The 20,830-nt window shown below is 40.5% G+C and overlaps 1 non-coding gene across 1 annotated transcript; it reads right to left on the reverse strand.

Annotated features, from left to right (window-relative positions):
* Window positions 1–963: 963 nt before the first annotated feature.
* On the reverse strand, window positions 964–1,069 carry LOC140818885 (small nucleolar RNA R71). The gene has a single exon (XR_012115116.1). It is a non-coding gene; the product is annotated as a small nucleolar RNA R71 (small nucleolar RNA).
* Window positions 1,070–20,830: the final 19,761 nt, after the last annotated feature.

Below are 20,830 nucleotides of genomic sequence, written 5' to 3' on the forward strand. Positions count from 1 at the left end.
TGTGCATGACAACAGGTGGGACTGGATCAGGGTCAAGAAGAGGATGAGAGAAGATTAGATAGTGTGGAGATCCGGGCTTTGCAGCAACTTAGGATTCAGCTTTGATATATAGTTGAACCTAGTTTAATTGTGTAGATAACACAAGAATTATATGTTCATGTATAATATGTAATTTGAGTAAATTACATTACGTTTCCGCTTTGTATTTTAAAAAAAAATAAATAATAAAAATTTAGACCCTGTTTTATAATTGTTTAAATAGTCCCAGAAACTGATTAAGAACATGATTAGCGTCCGGGTCCCCACATCAAGTTTTTGGCGCCATTGCCGGGGACTGTTAATCTACAATTTTATTTTTAGTTATTTTATTTAGCATTATTTTATTTCTCTTGAGTTAACATTCCATATTTTATTCCAGATATCTTGTCTAGTGCATGCCAAAGTCACTTGACGTGGAGCTTGAGTTTGATCCTGAAATTGAAAGAACTTTCCGAAGGCAAAGAAAACAACAGAGACTTAAAGAATTGATGGAGAGACACGGTCAAGAACGTGAGGAGGAACAACGTGAAAATAGACAAGTTGAGATGCCACTCCGCATACCGATGCTAGAGTATGCACAGCCTTCTTTGGAGGGAGCACGCCCCAGCATTGTGAGGCCTATGGTGCGGGTAAACCAGTTCAAAATCAAACAAGCTATAATTCAGATGATTCAGAACACAGTCTAGTTTGGAGGATCTGCAGTAGATGACCCAAACACGCACATCGCAGATTTTCTTGAAATTTACGATACGTTTAAATTAAATGGAGTTTCTGATGATGCTATTAGATTGCGTTTGTTCCCTTTCTCCTTGCGTGATAAAGTTAAAGCTTGGTTGAATTGTTTGCCTGTAGGTTCAATCACCACATGGGCGGATATGGCGAAAGCGTTTCTCATCAAATATTTTCCTCCATCTAAGACCATGAAGCTTCGGGCAGACATCACCACCTTTGCTCAATTCGAGCAGGAGTCGTTGTATGAGGCATGGGAGCGCTTCAAAGATCTCTTGCGTAGATGCCCACATCACGAGTTTCCACTTGGGTTAGTCGTTCAAACATTTTATTATGGTTTGCTTACTCCTAACCATACTATGATAGATGCTGCTGCTTGTGGAAACTTGTTGAGAAAAACTGCGGAAGAAGGATATGAGTTGTTGGAGGAGATGGCTGCTAGCAGCTATCATCCTCAATCTGAAATAAACAACCAGCGGAGGAGTGCAGGAGTTCACCAGGTAACCGATTTTTCTGCTATTACTGCACAACTTGATGCTTTAAACAGGAAACTAGACAGCTTGAATGTGGGTGGCACGGCTATGCGTCTTCAAGAGATATTCTGTGAAAAGTGTGGAGGGGAATACTACGTGAAGGACTGTCAAGATGACAATCCATTTTGTAATGCCCGAGAATTAATCACTGTTAATCAAGGATTATTGACTTATAATTTAACGTGATTACGAAAGGGCCAAATGAGAAACGATTTAAGAGAATGTGCGGCTATTTATTTTGAATTTTAGAATTTGTTGCCGAAGCAACACCGCACCCGCGCTCATGGTTAGACCGCAGCCGCGGTCGATGTCCAGTAGAGTAGCAATTTTTGAAAAACTGAGACCGCACCCGCGGTACGAAACACGACCGCACCCGCGGTGCAAACAAGACCGCACCCGCGGTCGTAGTTTCTGGAAAATGGATGTGGATCAGTACGCTGAGCGCACCCGCGGTCCGGAATGTAGCGCACCCGCGGTGCGACGTGTTTTGCACAAATGGTGCCACCTCGTCGAATTCATGCATTGATATATATATATAACATGAATTCTTTCAGAATTAAACGTAAGAAATCGAGAAAAGGGTCTGAGGAATTGTGTTGAAAATCCTTACGCCTTTTGTGAGAAATCCGTCCGTCTGATTTTGAATCCGACTTCGGTATTGAGTTCCTATCGACGTAGGCTACAACTGGACGTAAGTTTTACTACGTTTTGACATGTTTTAGAATTATTATATTGTCAGAATTGAATGGAACTCATATATGTTGTTCTTGACATATTAGACATCATAGAATCGAAGTCAGATTGAGAAACGGACTGATTATGGAATTGTTATGAATTTTTAGGGTATATTGATTTATACCAGACAGATTTGAATTGTTATTGGATTACGGATTGTATTGGATATGAGTTATGGATTGTAACTGTTATCTGGTGATGTGGTATTGACGGGGATACTGAGTTTGTACCGTTATGCCGTTGATTTTGAATTAAATCAAGATTGATCATATTGTTATTGATTTGAAAGGTATATTGACATGAGATTATTGATATTGTCATTGCCAGACAGACTGTGAATTCAGGACTTCGCCTGAGCCAGAAACCGACGAAGAAAGGTATAAGTCAATGTGGTATTGGGAGATCGACTTGAGTCGGATTAGACTTGAGTTTCCCTAAATCACATACTTTACTTTATTGCATTGATATTTGCATTGATTTGACTGATGTACTTGTTTTCTTGATTATAGATAGCAGGTATCAGATGAGTAATCTTGTGACAGAAGTTCCTGATAGTGGTGGAATCGCCACGGGAACATTGCACGATGTCTCAAGATAACGATATTAACGATAGAGCTACAATCTATGACGGATAGGTCAGGACTCCGGATGTTGGTTATATCGAGTAATTAGGATTGGAATTCTTCTATTACGGAATTCGATATAGGAACACCATATTTGGTTATATCGAGTAATAGGAACAGAGTTCCTTCTATTACGGAATTTGATAAGGGAATACCACATTTGGAAACCGGGATCCCTAGACTAGGATTGAGTCTAGTCTGAGACGTGGAATCACGTATATGTTAGACAGTTTTATGATTGATTATGTTTCAGATTTTGATACATATTAATGTTACCTGATTACATGCTTTATATTGGTTTATATGATTGCATGTTTCGTTGATTTATACTGGGATTTATTCTCACCGGAGTTATCCGGCTGTTGTCTTGTCTGTATGTGTACATGACAACAGGTGGCACAGGATCAGGGTCCAGGAGATGAGGAGAGATCGTGATAGAGTGGAGACTTCTGACTTGGATGTATATAGGGTTTTGACACTTGATATTTAGATGTTGAACCTTAGTTTATTTTGGATGCATGCAGTACAGGATTTGTATTGTATTTTATACTGATATATATATTAGTTGATTTCACTCCGTTCCGCATTTTAAAAAAAATTATTTAGACCCTGTTTTATAATTGATTAATTAGTCCCAATGATGATTAATAACTTGATTAGCGTCCGGGTCCCCACAACAGGTGGTATCAGAGCGATAGATCCTTGAGATTGAGATAGGAGCTAGTGAGCGGGGTAGAATGTGTTTTCTTTCCTGTTTTGATTGCTAGCATGATTTACTGCTTTATAATACATGTTTGTCTGTTTATCTGATTTGATTTGAAAACATGTGTTATTGAGAATGATTCAGAGCCGATTTTGGATCAGCAATAAGATGATCGGAGGAGGACTGAAATAGAACTTTGGGTTGGGGTTGCTAATCCTTTTGATTTCAGATATGCCTCCGAGAAGAATACCAGAACAGGGGAGTACATCGAATCCTCCCATGGATGTGACTCCTACACCGATGGAAAAACTGTTGAAAAGATTTCAATCTTTCCGCCCACCGACTTTGAAAGGTACGGAGAATTCCGTGGAATGAGAAAGTTGGTTGGACGATATTGAAGCGATGTTCGAATCTTTGGAATATATGGAGGAAAAGAGGGTGAAACTGATAGGACACCAACTGCATTACGTTGCCAAACATTGGTGGATTGCGACGAAACGGGCATTGGAACAACCAGATACGGCCATTACTTGGAATGTGTTTAAGTCTGAATTTTATCTACGGTTCTTTCCAGTATCTTATAGGAAGGACAAGGGAGCCGAGTTTGCAAACTTGAGACAAGGCCAGTTAAACATTGAGGACTATGTGGCCAAGTTCTCTACACTGCTCAGATTTGCTCCCCACGTAGCTGAACATGATGAGGCCGTTGCGGACCAGTTCATAAATGGCCTAAATCCTGAAACCTTTACCTTGGTGAATACCGGGAGACCAAACAATTTCATCGATGCCTTGAATAGAGCCAAGGGAGCCGAAGCAGGACTGATGAGGTAGAGAGAGGCTTCGTTTGTGCTTCTAGTATCGGGACAACAACAACCACCTCCTCGATTTGAAGGTGGCAGCAGCAGTAGCAGGAAGAGGGATTTCTTGAAGGCTAGAGGGAAGCAATTCAAGAAATCGGGAACTAGCTCGTCCAGTTCGAGTGGCTCTAGACAGACCGGTCAGGGCCAGAGCTATACAGGACCATACTGTGGTACTTGTGGAGGGAGGCATTCCACAGATCAGTGCCGAGGAGTGGTTGGCAGCTGTCGTATTTGTGGACAGCAAGGACACTTTGCCCGAGTGTGTCCCCAGAGGGGTGCCCAGGGATCACAGGCAGCTGAGTCATCGGGATCAGTAGCTCAGGCAGGTAGACGACCAGCTGCCATGCATAATTTTCAGCCAACACCGCCTACTCAGTCACAGCAGAGGCCAGGAGGGGGCCAGACAGCGAGCCAGCCTTCGAGACAGCAGGCCAGAGTTTTTGCTTTGACCGAGGAGCAGGCACAGGATGCACCTAATGATGTTGTGGCAGGTAACTGTTTTATTTCTGGTTATCCTGCATATGTACTGCTTGATACTGGTGCATCTCATACATTTATATCTGAGCGATTTGCGTTGATGCATTCTTTGCCTATTGAGTCACTGTCTGCAGTAGTGTCTGTCACGTCTCAGTTAGGAACATGTTTGATATCAGTAAAATCTGTTAAATCGTGTATACTGCAGTACGATGGGCATACGATTGAGTTAGACTGTATTGTGCTTGGTTTATCTGATTTTGATTGTATTGTCGGTATCGATATGTTGACCAAGTACCGAGCTACAGTCGATTGCTTCCATAAGATAGTTCGATTTAGACCTGAAATGGCTGAGGAGTGGAAATTTTATGGTAAGGGTTCTCGTTCTAGAATTCCGTTGATATCTGCAATGAATATGACTCGATTATTGCAGAAGGGAGCGGATGGATTCCTGGTATATTCAGTTGATTTACTGAAGTCGAGCCCATCATTGGCGGATTTGCCAGTGGTGTGTGAATTTGCTGATGTCTTTCCAGATGAGATTCCTGGATTGCCTCCGATTCGAGAGATAGACTTCAGCATTGAGTTAACGCCAGGAACAGTTCCGATCTCGAGGGTTCCTTACAGGATGGCACCGATCGAATTGAAAGAACTGAAAGAACAGTTGGAGGATTTACTGGCCAAGGGGTATACCAGACCGAGTGTATCTCCTTGGGGTGCTCCTGTACTGTTCGTGAGAAATAAGGATGGGTCGATGAGACTTTGTATCGACTAACGGCAACTGAACAAGGCAACGGTAAAGAATAAATATCCATTGCCTCGTATTGATGATTTGTTTGATCAGTTGCAGGGTTCATCTATATATTCCAAGATCGATCTGAGATCTGGATACCATCAACTGAGAGTCAGGGACTCTGATATCTCAAAGACAGCATTCAAAACCAGGTATGGACACTATGAATTTATTGTCATGCCATTTGGTTTGACGAATGCACCGGCGGTATTTATGGGATTGATGAACCGCGTCTTTCAGAAATATTTGGATGATTTTGTTATCATATTCATTGATGATATATTGATTTATTCAAAGAATATGATTGAGCATGCTAATCATCTGAGGACTATGTTGGGAATTTTGAGGACGGAGAAACTGTACGCTAAATTGTCGAAATGCGAGTTCTGGTTGAAACAGGTGATATTTCTGGGTCATATTATATCCGGAGACGGTATATCAGTGGATCCCAGTAAGGTCGAAGCCGTGATCAGTTGGCCGAGACCTACATCTGTGCCAGAGATTCGCAGTTTCATGGGTTTGGCAGGATATTATCGCCGATTCATTAAAGATTTTTCGAGTATTGTCAAACCGATTACGCAGTTGACTCAAAAGAATGCTCCGTTTGTTTGGTCAGAAGACTGTGAATCCAGTTTTCTGGAACTGAAAAAGAGGTTGACCAGTGCGCCTGTGTTAACGATTCCTTCAGGTACTGGTGATTTTGTTGTTTATTGTGATGCATCTCACCGAGGATTGGGTTGTGTTTTGATGCAGCGGGGGCATGTGATTGCTTATGCCTCGAGACAGCTGAAACCCCATGAATCTCGTTACCCAATTCATGATCTTGAATTGGCAGCTATAGTCTTTGCACTGAAGATATGGCGACATTATTTGTACGGTGAAAAATTCGAGATCTATTCTGATCACAAAAGCTTGAAATATCTGTTTTCACAATCAGAACTGAATATGAGACAGCGAAGATGGCTGGATTTATTGAAAGACTTTGATTGTGAGATTAAATACTATCAAGGGAAGTCCAATGCAGCAGCTGATGCACTGAGTCGAAAGGTATGTGCACTATCCTTATCGACGATAGGTGTTTCGAATTTGATAGAAGACTGCTGTTTGTCTGGATTAGCTTTTGAAACAGATTGTCAGCCTCTGAGATTACGTGTGATTCGAGCTGAACCAGAATTGATAGTGAGAATCAAAGAGGCATAGAAAGGTGATCAGAGTATACAAAAGTCGATTGCTATGGTTAGAGCTTGACATCGATCGGAATATCAGATGAGAAATGACGTTTTGTTTGTGAATAATCGTATTGTTGTGCCCAATGTTTTAGATTTGAGATAGCGAATACTGTCAGAAGCGCACAACACCCGATTTAGCATTCATCCTGGTGGCAGGAAAATGTAAAATGATTTAAAGACACAGTATTGGTGGAAACAGATGAAATCTGTTGTTACTGAAATTGTAGCCAAGTGTCTGAATTGCCAACAGGTGAAAGCTGAAAGAAAGAAACCAGGAGGATTGTTGCAGAGTTTGTCCATTCTTGAATGGAAATGGGATCACATTTCCATGGATTTTGTGACTCAATTACCGAGATCCTCCCGAGGTTGTGATGCGATTTGGGTCGTGATTGACCGATTGACCAAATCCGCATGTTTTATTCCATACAAAATGACGTATAGATATGATCAGATGGCCGATATTTATGTCAAAGAAGTTGTTAGATTGCATGGAGTGCCGAAGTCCATTGTTTCAGACCGTGATCCTCGGTTTACTTCGTAATTCTAGCATAGTTTGCAGCAAGCTCTAGGTACGAAGTTACATTTGAGTACCGCATATCATCCTCAGACTGATGGACAGTCAGAACGGACGATTCAGACATTGGAGGATATGCTAAGAGCTGTAATGCTTGATGTTAGTACTAATTTGCAAGAAGCATTGCCTCTTTGCGAGTTTTCGTACAACAACAGCTATCAGACGAGTATTGAGATGGCTCCTTTCGAAGCATTGTACGGAAAGAAATGCAGATCCCCTCTTTATTGGGATGATATCTCTGAAGTTCCTGAGACTGGACCTGACATGATCAGAGATATGACTGAAAAATTGAAACTTATTCAGAAGAAAATGAAGGCAGCCCAGGACAAACAAGCCAAATATGCTAACCTTCGACGACGACCGTTGGTATTTGAGGCTGGAGACCGAGTATTCTTGAAAATTTCACCTTTCAGAGGGGTTGTCAGATTTGGCAACAACGGGAAACTGTCTCCACGATACGTTGGTCCGTATGAAATTCTTGAAAAGATAGGAGATCGTGCCTATCGACTTGCCTTGCCGCCTTCATTAGCTGGAATACATGATGTCTTTCATGTATCTATGCTGCGGAAGTATCTCCCTGATGATTCTCACGTGATTCAGCCAGACGAGACCGAGCTAGATGAGACATTGATTTATGTCGAGAGAACCGATCCGGATTATCGATCGTAAAGAAAAACAGCTCAGAACAAAGACGATTCCTCTTGTGAAAGTTCAATGGACTCGTCATGGCGTGGAAAAAGCTACTCGGGAGACTGAATCTGACATGAGACAAGAATTCGCAGCATTGTTTCACTGATGTAAATTTTATTCGATTTTAATTACATTCTCTCTTAATGATATGATTGATTGCCTGTGATTTCGAGGACGAAATCATATCTTAGGGGGGGAGAAATGTAATGCCCGAGAATTAATCACTGTTAATCAAGGATTATTGACTTATAATTTAACGTGATTACGAAAGGGCCAACTGAGACACGATTTAAGAGAATGTGCGGCTATTTATTTTGAATTTTAGAATGTGTTGCCGAAGCAACACCGCACCCGCGCTCATGGTTAGACCGCACCCGCGGTCGATGTCCAGTAGCGTAGCAATTTTTGAAAAATTGAGACCGCACCCGCGGTACGAAACACGACCGCACCCGCGGTGCAGGACCGCACCCGCGGTGCAAACAAGACCGCACCCGCGGTCGTAGTTTCTGGAAAATGGATGTGGATCAGTACGCTGAGCGCACCCACGGTCCAGAATGTAGAGCACCCGCGGTGCGACGTGTTTTGCACAAATGGTGCCACCTCGTCGAATTCATGCATTGATATATATATATAACATGAATTCCTTCAGAATTAAACGTAAGAAATCGAGAAAAGCTTCTGAGGAATTGTGTTGAAAATCCTTACGCCTTTTGTGAGAAATCCGTCCGTCTGATTTTGAATCCGACTTCGGTATTGAGTTCCTATCGACGTAGGCTACAACTGGACGTAAGTTTTACTACGTTTTGACATGTTTTAGAATTATGATATTGTCAGAATTGAATGGAACTCATATATGTTGTTCTTGACATATTAGACATCATAGAATCGAAGTCAGATTGAGAAACGAACTGATTATGGAATTGTTATGAATTTTTAGGGTATATTGATTTATACCAGAAAGATTTGAATTGTGATTGGATTACGGATTGTATTGGATATGAGTTATGGATTGTAACTGTTATCTGGTGATGTGGTATTGACGGGGATACTGAGTTTGTACCGTTATGCCGTTGATTTTGAATTAAATCAAGATTGATCATATTGTTATTGATTTGAAAGGTATATTGACATGAGATTATTGATATTGTCATTGCCAGACAGACTGTGAATTCAGGACTTCGACTGAGCCAGAAACCGACGAAGAAAGGTATAAGTCAATGTGGTATTGGGAGATCGACTTGAGTCGGATTAGACTTGAGTTTCCCTAAATCACATACTTTACTTTGTTCCATTGATATTTGCATTGATTTGACTGATGTACTTGTTTTCTTGATTATAGATAGCAGGTATCAGATGAGTAATCTTGTGACAGAAGTTCCTGATAGTGGTGGAATCGCCACGGGAACATTGCACGATGTCTCAAGATAACGATATTAGCGATAGAGCTACAGTCTATGACGGATAGGTCAGGACTCCGGATGTTGGTTATATCGAGTAATTAGGATTGGAATTCTTCTATTACGGAATTCGATATAGGAACACCATATTTGGTTATATCGAGTAATAGGAACAGAGTTCCTTCTATTACGGAATTCGATATGGGAATACCACATTTGGAAACCGGGATCCCTAGACTAGGATTGAGTCTAGTCTGAGACGTGGAATCACGTATATGTTAGACAGTTTTATGATTGATTATGTTTCAGATTTTGATACATATTAATGTTACCTGATTACATGCTTTATATTGGTTTATATGATTGCATGTTTCGTTGATTTATATTGGGATTTATTCTCACCGGAGTTATCCGGCTGTTGTCTTGTCTGTATGTGTACATGACAACAGGTGGCACAGGATCAGGGTCCAGGAGATGAGGAGAGATCGTGATAGAGTGGAAACTTCGGACTTGGATGTATATAGGGTTTTGATACTTGATATTTAGATGTTGAACCTTAGTTTATTTTGGATGCATGCAGTACAGGATTTGTATTGTATTTTATACTGATATGTATATTAGTTGATTTCACTCCGTTCCGAATTTTAAAAAAAAAAAATTTAGACCCTGTTTTATAATTGATTAATTAGTCCCATTGATGATTAAGAACTTGATTAGCGTCCGGGTCCCCACACATTTTATGTGCTAGAAGGGGCACCAATAAATCAAGTAGGGGTCCGAAACCGTCCAAGGAACGATCCATATTCGAACACATACAATCCTGGATGGAGGCAACATCCCAACTTCTCATGGGGCGGTCAAAACATTCAGAATCGACCGCGAGGAGAACAACCATATTGGAAACAGCCAATGTACAGATCTGGTCCTCCTAGAGAAGAAAAATCCAACCTGGAGAAAATGACGTCTAAGTTTATTTCATCCACTGAAACTAGACTTCAAAACCAGGATGCATCGATAAAAGGGCTCGAGAATCAAATTGGACAATTGGCCAAGATGATAGCTAGTAGAGAGCCGGGCACCTTGCCAAGTAACACCGAGACAAATCAAAAAGAGCAAGGGAAGGCCATCGAGTTGAAGAGTGGGAAAGTTTTAGAGTCAAGAGAAAAAGAGAAAACTCAAACATTGGATGAATAGACTGAGACATCTAAAGGTAAGTCTTCTAACACTGCACAATCAAAAATTGCTATTCCTCCACCTTTCCCTGCAGCATTGAAAAAGAAAAACTAGATGCACAATTCGGTAAGTTTCTTGAGGTATTAAAAAATTGCATATCAATATTCCCTTCGCCGATGCTTTAATGCAAATGCCTAGTTATGCTAAATTTTTGAAGGATATCTTAGCAAACAAGAGAAAATTGGAGGATCACATAACGGTAAATCTAACTGAAAATTGTTCTGCTTTAGTGCAAAACAAAATTCCACGGAAACTTAAAGTTCCAGGGAGTTTTTCTATTCCTTGCATGATTGGTGATGTTGTTTTTCATAAAGCCTTGTGTGATCTTGGTGCAAGTATTAATCTTATGCCGTTGTCTGTGTTTAGGAAACTGGGATTGGGCGAGCCTAAGCCAACGAGGATGTCTTTACAACTGGCTGCAAGAGTATCCACGAGGGGTGATTGAGGATGTGTTAGTTAAAGTGGACAAATTTATTTTTCCTGCGGACTTCGTGGTGCTTGACATAGAGGAAGACATGGAGATGCCTTTGATTTTGGGGAGACCATTCCTTGCAACTGGCAAGGCTCTGATTGATGTTCAAGAAGGTAAGTTGAGATTGAGAGTGGGAGAGGAAGAGATTAATTTTGATGTCCTTAATGCACTTAAGCACACTCTGCATTCTGATAGTTGTTTTAGAATTGCTGCTTTTGATCCTCTTGTTTCTAACTATGTGCAGGATGCTCTTAGGGACCCTTTCGAGGCCACTATCACTACTAAATTGGGAGAAGAGGAATTGGACGAAGAAAAAGCTGAAATAGTGGCATACTTTAATGCCTACCATCCATGGAGAAAGCCGATGAGGATGAGACTGGAAGATCTGGGGGATCGAAGAGATTTGACCCCTCCCAAGTCAAGCATCGAGGAACCACCGACGCTTGAGCTCAAACCATTGCCTCCGCACCTAAAGTACGTGTACCTAGGTGAGAATAATAATTTTCCTGTCATTATTTCTACTGCTTTGACAGATGTGATGGAGGACAAACTGTTGAAAGCGCACAAGAGTGCATTTGTGTGGAAAGTGGCAGATATTAAAGGGATCAATCCATCAGTCTGCATGCACAAGATATTGATGGAAGAAAAGTAATCACCTCTCGTGCAACCTCAGAGAAGATTGAATCCAAAGATGCAAGAGGTTGTAAAGACAGAAACTATCAAACTCCTTGATGCAGGTATTATCTATCCTATATCTGATAGTGCATGGGTAAGTCCTGTTCAGTGCGTGCCGAAAAAATGTGGGATTACTGTGATCATAAATGAAAATAATGAATTAATACCCACTAGGACTGTTACAGGATTGCGTGTGTGCATTGATCATAGGAAATTAAATGATGCCACCCGTAAAGACCACTTTTCCCTGCCCTTTATTGATCAAATGCTCGAGAGGTTAGCGTGTCATGAGTTTTATTGCTTTTTGGATGGGTATTCTGGGTATAACCAAATCATTATTGCGCCCGAGGACCAAGAGAAACCACTTTCACTTGTCCTTATGGCACTTTTTCTTTTAGAAGGATGCCTTTTGGTTTGTGTATGCCCCTGCCACTTTTCAGCGATGCATGACCGCGATATTTCATGACATGATAGAAACTTTTCTGGAAATTTTTATGGATGACTTCTCGATTTTTGGCCCTTCTTTTGATGACTGTTTGCAGAACTTGAAAGTAGTGTTAATGAGATGTGAGGAGACGAATTTGGTGTTGAATTGGGAAAAGTGTCATTTTATGGTGCAAGAAGGGATAGTATTAGGGCACAAGATATCAGAGCATGGAATAGAGGTGGATAAGGCAAAAGTCGAAGTTTTCAAGAACTTACCACCTCTGACATCCATAAAGGGAGTTAGAAGTTTTCTAGGCCACGCCGGTTTTTTTCGGCGTTTTATCAAAGATTTTTCTAAAATTGCCAAACCTCTATCTTCCTTACTTATGAAAGATGTGCCCTTTGATTTTAATTCTGATTGTGTACAGGCATATGAGGATTTGAAGGAGAGCTTGGTGACAGCTCCTGTCTTGGTGGCACCAGATTGGGATCTACCTTTTGAGATCATGTGCGATGCCAGTGACACTACGGTGGGAGCTGTGCTTGGCCAGCGGCAAAACAAGGTATTTCATACAATTTACTATGCAAGTAAGACCTTAGATGAGGCTCAATTGAATTATGCAACAACTAAAAGGAATTACTTGCAGTAGTATTTGCGCTTGAAATATTTCATTCCTATCTTGTTCTATCTAAAGTCATCGTTTACACAGACCACTCTGCACCAAAATATTTACTAGCTAAGAAAGATGCGAAGCCACGACTACTTAGGTGGATTTTACTGTTGAAAGAGTTCGATTTAGAAATAAAGGATAAGAAGGTTGTTGAAAATGTAGTAGCTGATCATCTTTCTAGGCTAGAGCACGTTAGTAAAAATGGTGAAAACGATGAAATAGATGATTGGTTTCCGGATGAACAACTTTTAGCGGTAACAAATTGTCCTTGGTTTGCAAACTGCGAATTTTCTTGTTACAGGCTCACCCCCTCCAAATTTAACATTTCACCAAAGAAATAAATTTTTTTCGGACGTGAAATATTATTTTTGGGAGGAACCCTTCTTGTTCAAAATATGTGCAGATTCTATGATCAGAAGGTGTGTTGCAGAGGAAGAGTTTGGTCAAATTCTCAATCATTGCCCAGACCGTGAGGTAGGTGGTCACTTTGGACTAACAAAGACGGCATCTAAGGTACTCGAATGTGGCTTTTATTGGCCAATCCTATTTAAATATGCTCGTTCTTATGTGCTAGCCCGTGATAAATGCCAGCGGACAATTAACATCTTTAACCGTCATGAAATGCCATTGAATAACATCATTGAGTGTGAGGTTTTTGATGTGTGGGAAATAGACTTCATGGGACCGTTTCCCAGTTCATTCACGAAAAAATATATTTTGGTGGCGGTTGACTATGTGTCTAAATGGGTAGAGGCTGAAGCATATGCCACTAATGATGCTCAGGTAGTCTTGAAATTTTTGAAAAATAATATTTTTAATAGATTTGGAACACCGAGAGAAATCATTACTGATGGTGGCACCCATTTTTGCAACAAATTATTTGAAAAACTCTTGAGCAAATACGGTGTCACACATAAGATCTCTACCCATATCACCCCCAAACGAGTGGTCAAGTGGAAGTATCTAACCGAGAGATCAAGCGAATTTTAGAGAAAGTGGTAGGTGTGAGTCGGAAGGACTGGTCCATGAGGTTAGATTATGCACTTTGGGCTTATAGGACTACTTTTAAAACACCTATAGGCACTACAGCATATAGGTTGTTGTTTGGTAAAGCATGTCATTTACCTGTAGAGTTAGAGCATCGAGCATACTGGGCCACAAAAACACTGAACTTTAATTTTACTGATGCAGATGAACAACGTTTACTTCAATTAGATCCGTTGGAAGAGTTCCGAAATCTAGCCTATGCTCTAGCACTGTCATACAAAGAAAAGATAAAGATGGCTCATGACAGGCGAATCATCGAAAAGGAATTCCAAGAAGGTGAAAAGGTCCTGCTCTACAACTCTCGGTTGCGACTATTTCCCGGAAAATTGAAGTCGCGATGATCCGGTCCATTCGTGATTTCGAAAGTTTACCCATCGGGAGCTGTAGAATTGAAAGTTGGAAAGGATGTGACATTTACGGTCAATGCCCAGCGTCTGAAGCACTACATGGTGGCACAGATGAGCCACAACTTGGAATCACCCGGTTCCAAGATAATTCGAACTGAAACTGACCGACAGTCCACCTCTCGACTATAAATTGAGAACTACCTCTCGTTCCCTTATCTTGCATTTAATTTGATTTTTAGTTTGTGTTCTTATTATTTTATTTTATTTAAAAAAAATAAAAAAAATTGGGGAAAAGCCGTGACGCTACCGCCTGAGCGGACATTTACATTCGGCCGGGGCGCCCCTTTTTCAAAAATTTTTTGGGGAGAAGCCGTGAAGCTTCCTCCCAGGCGGATATTTATATCCGCCTAGGCGCGCCCTTTTTTTAATTTTTTTTTAAAAAGCCGAAAGTCATCCGTCCAGGTGGAAACTTATACCCGCCCGGGCGGATCGCGCAGATTTAAAAATCTGCAGCCCTTTCCCTTTCTCCCCCATTCGAAACCCTCACCTCCCTATTCCAAATTTTGTCCCTACTCTCTCAATCTCGCTCAAATCCCTTGCCTTGTGTCAACTTTAGTTACAAATCATGGGTCTCCATCCGCACCAAACATCAAGAAGTGATTTTCGGTCACAAATTGAACTTTCCGGCCACCTCTACATACTCCGGCCACCGTTGCGTCATTCCGGCCCCCTCCTACGAGTTCCAGCGAGCACTCTTTCGGTGACACACCCTCCTACTCCGGGCTTATTGATCTTCAGAAATCGGCAACAACGATGGCACCTAAAAAGGCTCGGGTAAGTCACGGTGCTTCTTCTTCGTCATCTCATACTTCCCAATTATTTGTGAATACTGCGGCTAGGGAACGATATGAGCATGCAAAAATACATAGAGCTCCGCTTCAAAAATGGGGTTTCCAGCTTTAGCAATACATATATATTATAAATCAGATTGAGAATAGAAGCTGGGGAGAGTTTTGTAGCCAACCGCAAGCCGCGGTGGTACCAGTGGTGAGGTAATTCTATGCCAATGCAGCTGAGAGGAGTGATGGTAAGGCAATTGTTAGAGGGAAGTATGTCGATTTTTGTTCAGCAGAAATTAATAGGGTGCTTGAGACACCGACAGTGGATGACTCGATTTATGTGGCATGGGCAGCAGAACCGAATTTAGACTTGATGATGCAAAGAATCTGTTATCCGGGGTCTCCGTGGAAGACACCTAGCTCGCGCACTTGTTTTGCAGAGAAATATTTTCTTATCTCGGCTGCGATGTGGTATGCATTTCTGGCCACACGTTTGATGCCAGTCGGGCACACGAGTGAAGTCCAGAGGGAGAGGGGGCTGCTAATTTATGCATTGATCACTCAGATGCCACTCAATGTGGGCAGGATAATCCATTCGCAGATCCAGCTGAGTATTCATAATCCGAATGTGGCATTGTTCTTTCCCATATTATCACAGAGCTATGTGCGAGCGCTGGAGTCATTTTTCAGGATGACGATGAGTGGTTGCCACCGACCAAGGCTCTCGATGACGCTAGCTGGTTGCAGAAATTAGCAGTGCGGGGGAAGGCTTTACCACGGTTTGGACCCATCTGGGACGGTTTTGCGTTTGATCCCGTGCCACAGCAGAACCCACCACCGCGACGTCGCCTTCTTCAGGACTGGATGGACGAATTTGCTGCCTTTGCAGACCATCAGTTACAGTGGCAATCTGTGAGTCAGACGTATCAGACGGCTACTGATGCCATGCTTCGCCTATCTCTGAGCCACAAAGGTGTCGACCCAGCCCTCCTCCCACCACCCATGCCAGCTTTCCCGCCGCCGTTCCATTTTCATTACGCCGATGCACCAGAGCCGGATGCTATCATCGTTCCCACGGAGGAGCACGAGGAGGAGGATCAGTGAGAGGGGAGTCACTTCTATCCCTTCTTTTCTTTTTCGCATTTCGTTTCGTTCAGTATTTATTTTCGTTTATCTTGCATGCTTAGGGTATACTGCATTCATTTTTTTGTGCCTATCTGTCCCTGTTCTATCGTTTGTTGCATTGGGGACAATGCTCGACTTTAGTATTGTGGGGTGGATGGGTGTTGTGTCGTCTTTGTCGTGTTGGTGCTTTGTTCGTATTGTTAGTTGGCATGTAGTTTTAGTTGTTTTTCATATGATTGTGTGTCAGCCGACAGTGTTTGGAGTAGTACATTGTTAGCCAAGGATGATTAGGAAGTGATGAGACATGTCCTGTCTGTCGTGTATTCGCACACCTTTAGCACATACTATGGTAAAGACATAAAGTTTTTTTTAAAACATTGAACTCTCTTTGCACAAATGTTAGAACTAGAAGCATGCATGATAAGATGGTGAAAATTTAAAAAAATTAAAGTGGGGAACGAAGATGTTTGAAGGTGCAAATTGAACTTGACGACATTCTCTTGAATCGAGGTATCTATCAACATCGGAAAAAAAAAAGAGAAAAAGTTGGAGATGTAAGGTGTGGGGAAGCCGAATAAAGGAATGAAATCCTATTCCTGGCTAAAGTTGGAGATGTAAGGTGTTGAGGAGCCGAATAAAGGAATGAAGTCCTATTCCCGGCTAAAAATACAAAACACATGGATTTGAATCTGAAATGAAAAGTTCTAATATAGTCCTTTCATTACTGTATTCTTATTCAGAAAAAAAATGAAAAAAAGTTGTTGATGGATACTGAGTGCAAAGGAATAAAGGAGAGTGATATTTACACTAACAGGCTGATTTAAATCTCTGACAATGGTTGAGAATGGATCCCTCTATCATTTGTGATGCTAGGACTAACAACACACACACACACGTGTTCAGGCTTTATTTGAAACGATGTCTAGACCAAGGGAAGTGCGAAGAATTGTGCTTTTGTGCTGATTGACAAGGGAATATGTTGAGTTTCGCTGAGGCTAGTTGATGACTATGAATTCACTGTCGAGCTAATTTATGTCATGTTTCATTCTGTCTTGTCACCTGTTTTGCTCGAGGGCGAGCAAAAGGTTAGTATTGGAGGGTTGATATAGATGGATTTTACTTGTTTTTCATATCGTGTTATGCCTCGTTGTGCTGCATTTATCGCTTAGACTGCATGCATTTTGTGTTATTTTAGAGTAATTTATATCTTCGAGTACTCTATATCTTCGGGTTGCTCATGTGTATAGTTGGCGAAAATGCAGGAGATTCGTGCAAAACTGAAAATTAAAGGTAGAAATTCGAGAGACCTCCGCCCGGGCGCACATTCACCTCCGCCCTGGCGCATCCAAGGCGTGAGAAAATAATTTGTGCGAGAATAATCCGCCCGGGCGGTAACTTATATCCGCCCGGGTGGAATTTTATGTCCGCTCGGGTGCGCCTGTAATTTTGGAAAGATTTTTGAACGATCCCTTTCCTTATTTTCTGAAGGTGGATGATATGGTATGGGGGGAGGCAAAATTTTAGAGCATTCAGACATAATATTTCGCAGCCGCCACAAGTTGGAGAGAATTCTGCGCTTGGATTGAAGAATTGAAGCTTTCCGGGCATCGCTCTTCATGTTTTTCGTCAACTCTAGTATTTCTTATTTAGTTTTTACCATTTGAACTTAATTTTGTTTATTTTCGCTATGAATTTAAGTAGCTAAACTTTATTATTTGTTGGGATATAAGGGGATCTTACCCCAAACTTTGATATAATTAATTTACATCTCAATTTTTGATTTGTTCTTGATTATACTATTGTTTTATCGTGTTGTTAGAGCGTAGCTAACTTTAACAACGTTATATATTGTGAGTGAGTTCGAGAGAATAACTTGTGATAGGAACGAGTATTATAATCCGTGGATCTACAATTTGCATAGATATATGAAATTGGATACGCGTCGATAGTCATAATTTTGAGGGTCGAAAACTAAGAGATTTCATAGATTGACATGCAATTCACTCTAGATAAATAATTAAAGACATTTAATTACTTCATTGAGTAGAATTAGTTTGGCATAGCTCGAGAGAGTATCTTCAATTGAATAGGAAATCGTGTCGGAAGCATATAATCACTATCGAACGAATTAATTAATTAACGATGGGTAGGTGAACCGATATTCCCAACAAATCCATTTCTCAATGAATTTTAATCAACCATTTTAGATATTATCTTTTATCATTTAATTATTGAATCTTTTTATTTGCATATTTGTTCAAAAATAGTAGTGTTAAAACAATCAAATCAATTTTCGTTGCTATAGGTTCAATAACTGAGAATAGTAATTGTTAAATGCAGTCTTCAGTGAAACGATACTCGTACTCACGTACACTATACTATAACTTGACATCGTTCACTTGCGATTAATTTTGAGCATATAAAACATATTTTTATTTAGGGTTTAACAGTGAAAGTTTTGCTCGATCATTTAAGGCACTTTAAAATTTGTTAAGTCATGATCATTTATTTTAAATCGTAGAAGTTAGTTTTACCTATTCGGTTAAATATGCGAGGTCGGACTGGAGTTGGAGTATTGAGATAAAATTTAATAATAAGAAAATATTCTTAAATTTAATTTAAGTCAAAGAATAATTTATTTTAAGGTAAAATTATGTTTAAGGATTTATTTAATTAATTGGAGTTAAGTACTAAATAAGTCCTTTTATGTCCAATAATTAATTAAAAGCCTAAATTAAAATGTGTAGCCAATTGAGATAAATTAATCATAACCTATTTTATTCAAGAAAGTATTACCCTAACATGTTAGTAAATTTAATTTAAGAATTAGCCATGTATGAAAGAAAAATTACTATCCCAAATCAATTTATTAATTCATTAAAATACATTATAAGTGTTTAAAACTTTAAAGAGTTAAAATTCAATAATTAAGCAATATTTAACCTTCATTTAATAAGCATAATTTCGGCCCTTCCTTTAATCAAACAAATCATGCTTGTGTTGGCAACTCTCTATTGATATCTTTCCTTAATCCTTTCGTGGCATAGTTAATTCCGTCATTTTAAATCCTCATATTTAATAATTAAGAAATTTCATGCAATTAATTAAACCAATAAGTTAGCCAATCTATTCCTTATGTTCGAGTATCTTAGAAAGGGGAGGAGAATCAATTCTTTGTATCATTTCATCTCCTCATTCGAAACTTCCCTCCAAAGCATTTTTGACCCATTTATTTTCCTAGCAGCCCCCTTCATTCCTTAACACTCCTAAAATTCAGAAGAGAATAGCTGCTGAAAATCGTGACCTTCAACACAAGAATCAAGAAAGTAAAGTAACTCCATCTCCTCCGCGCCGTGTCGTCGTAGTGTTTGTTTTCTTATTAATAAAAATCCCAGGCATGTATATGTCATTTTTTTTCTCTTCAATCAAGTCTTATACATATTTTTAAACCATGTTGTGATCATGATTCATGAAGCATTTCGAAAAGTATGTCAGCAACTTCTTTTAAAAATTTGTGCAGTAAATTTTTTTGGTCCTCCTTGTGCCTCACGGTTTTGGCTTGTCTTGTGGTTCAGGAGGTTGGCTCGTTTTCCAGGCACCCAAGGCTACATATAGACATGTACTAGGGTGAGTTAGGAACATGTTGGTCCATTATTTTAAGCCCCCAACTTGCTGGATTCAAGACTTGACAGCAACTCCACCATAGTTGCAAGTTGAGTCTCGAAATTTCTGCTTTTGATTGTTCAAGGAGGTTCAAATCTTGTTTGGCTTTTGGACCTGTAACCATGGTTAGGACCTTCCCTTCGCATGTCTAGTACGTGACCAAGATGGCCTTTCAACGCTTGGTTCATGGTCCCATCAATTTTTAAAATAAAACAAACACATGTCCCTCGGTTTCATTTTCTGATTTTTGTGAGTGAGTTTCGGCTCTTGAGGTTTTGGATGGATCTTGGTTGGCGTTTAGCCCTTAACCTTGGTTCATACAACACTTCATAATGTCTAGATCGAGCCATGGTCAATCATATGACCACTGTAACGACACATGACGGCAAGCGATCCAAACAATCGCATGGTATAGAATTTTTCTTTGTGTTCTCGATTTGAGCTTTGTGTTGTCCTAGGTGTTTGGGTGGATTGAGGTTGGCCTAGTGCCCTTAGACACGGTTCAAGCCACTCCTTAGGATGTTGTTAAGAGACTTTGTTCAGTGGTTCAAGCCCCAATGGCCATTGGTTTCACAAACCACGCAAGGAAGCGCAGCTGCTGCCACCGTGCTTTTGACAGAAACTTTGCCTTCGGTTCAGAGGTCTTGTTTGGATTTTAGCCTATGGCCTTGGACTGGACCGTACCTCAATGAGTTAAGAAGGTCGTGTTTTTGGCCGTTCATGATTTGGTTAAGTTTAGAGGTCGTACGAGAAATTACGGTGCAATGTGGCAAAGCGACTCTCGAAAGAGCGTTTCATGATTTTGGCCTCCATTCACATTTTCGTGTACTACAGCCCTTAGGGTTATATTTTTCATCATTATAGGATCATTTTATTCATGGCTAAATGATGGTTCAATGTTGGTTCGGGTTGGTACGAAGCCATGGTTGAATACTAAGTTTGCCGAGCGTAGG

Source organism: Primulina eburnea, chromosome 17 (genome assembly GCF_022965805.1).
Source record: "Primulina eburnea isolate SZY01 chromosome 17, ASM2296580v1, whole genome shotgun sequence".
NCBI lineage: Eukaryota > Viridiplantae > Streptophyta > Magnoliopsida > Lamiales > Gesneriaceae > Primulina > Primulina eburnea.